The sequence below is a fragment of the Mesoplodon bidens genome (genome assembly GCF_964165515.1).
Source record: "Mesoplodon bidens genome assembly, chromosome: 14".
NCBI classification, from domain to species: Eukaryota; Metazoa; Chordata; class Mammalia; order Artiodactyla; family Ziphiidae; genus Mesoplodon; species Mesoplodon bidens.
The window spans coordinates 55,724,038-55,725,897 of NC_138170.1; positions in this window are offsets into that span (position 1 = coordinate 55,724,038).

Sequence of the window (1,860 nt, forward strand, 5' to 3'; positions counted from 1 at the left end):
ACACATGAAAGAACACTTTGAATCAGAAATCCAAAAACCTAGAATGGAAAAGAGCAACAGCATAAAAAGAACAGAAAAGAAAAAAGTGGAACATGTGAGACACATGTTAATCAAATAAACTCAGGGGAAACAGGTGAGAAAAAAATTTTTTATAATCCTTTCAGAGATGAAGATGAAATTACAGCTTACTCAAGGGAGAATAGGTAGATGGACTGAAAACCGTGAAGGGGAGGCATGGAAAGAGCCAAGAGTAGGAAAACCAAATTTAACAAGTAAATGGATGAGAAAGGAGTAGATATAGAAGACAGGCAAAGAGAGGCCAACATACAAGGGATCGTGCTCTCCAAGGAAGTACGAAGAAAATGATAGAAGTAATATTTAAAACTGTAATTCAATAAAAACAGTTGTGGAAATTTAAAAATATACTTACATTTACATGTTGGAAGGGCCTACTGTGTACCTGGAAAACTGACCATAAATGTTACCTCTGAGACATATCCTAGTAAAACTTTTAGACTTAAGGAAAATTCTTGAGATAGGCAAAAAGACCAAGTGGTTTACAAAACAAAGGAAATCAGGCTAGTTTTGGAATTTTGACAGGAACACAGCATAAAGCAACAGTGAAACAGCATTGTCACAAAACTCAAGGAAAGAAAACATAAACTAAGGATTTGATGTCCATTGAAGTTATTCTTTAAGTATCAAGGCTGTAGGAAAACAATTCTAAGCATGAAGAATTCAAGAAATACTGAACTTAGAAACCTTCCTGTGGAACCTCCTAGAGGATAAGCTTCATTAAATCAAGAGATGATTGGGGATAGCTCAGTCAAAGGCATGGTGTTGAGTATTTAATATGTTTAATTGTAGATCTAAGACCAAAGCAAGCAGGGAGGCAGTATGTGAATGTTATATGTTCTCATAAAATAGAAACAACACAACTAAAAAAAAAGGGCGACGATAAGTGAGACAGGAAGGGGAAAGTAGAATAAGCTCATTAATTACCATATAGGTAATAGGAAGAATTAAAGCTATAGTCGAAGGTTAAGTAAGGGAAATTGGGCTTAGGAACATGACAAAAGGTATTAGTATAAAGATCACCATTAAAACAACAATATCACATTTTCTAAATATAAAAAATAAATGCTTAAGACAAAGAGAATGGAATGCCTAAAAATATATTAGCAGAAGTACATTAAATACAATACAAAATAATATGGGGTAGAGACTAAATATTTTAGTTATATCATTCTAACTAGGATAAACCTCACCAATTAAAAGGAAAATATTTTCAGATTGGTTTACAAAGAATATCTAAATTTGTCTAAGACAAATACACCATTTGCAACATGGAGTATTCGACAGCTTTACAAAATAACATGGGAGATTCCTATACACTGATCTGGAGTGAATTTCAGGGTATCTTAGATTTAAAAAAGTGGAAAACATTTAAAAGAATGTATGTAGTATGCTATTTTACACTTTTCTATTTTCCTTTTACCCACCCCCACCCCAACCTAGTCTTTTAAATTGTTTACTAACAAATCACTAATTGCTTGAAGATGGTAATCAAAAATTTAAATAAGGGCCACTAAAACTTGAATATCAATTAAAAAGTGTCATCTTAAAAAAGGCTATAAATCGATGAGAATGTAGTATTTAATCCACAAAAATGTACTGACACAGGTGTTTTGAGGAACATGTGCATCCCATGGGAGATACCTGTATCTGATTTGGGCAGACATTATTTCTTAGATAAATTTGTTAGTAGAGCAAAGGGTTATTACATCTACTGATCAAGCTGTTAAAAAAAAAAAAGATGACCAGTTAAAAAACACTATTCTTCTTGAAGAGCAGATGAAC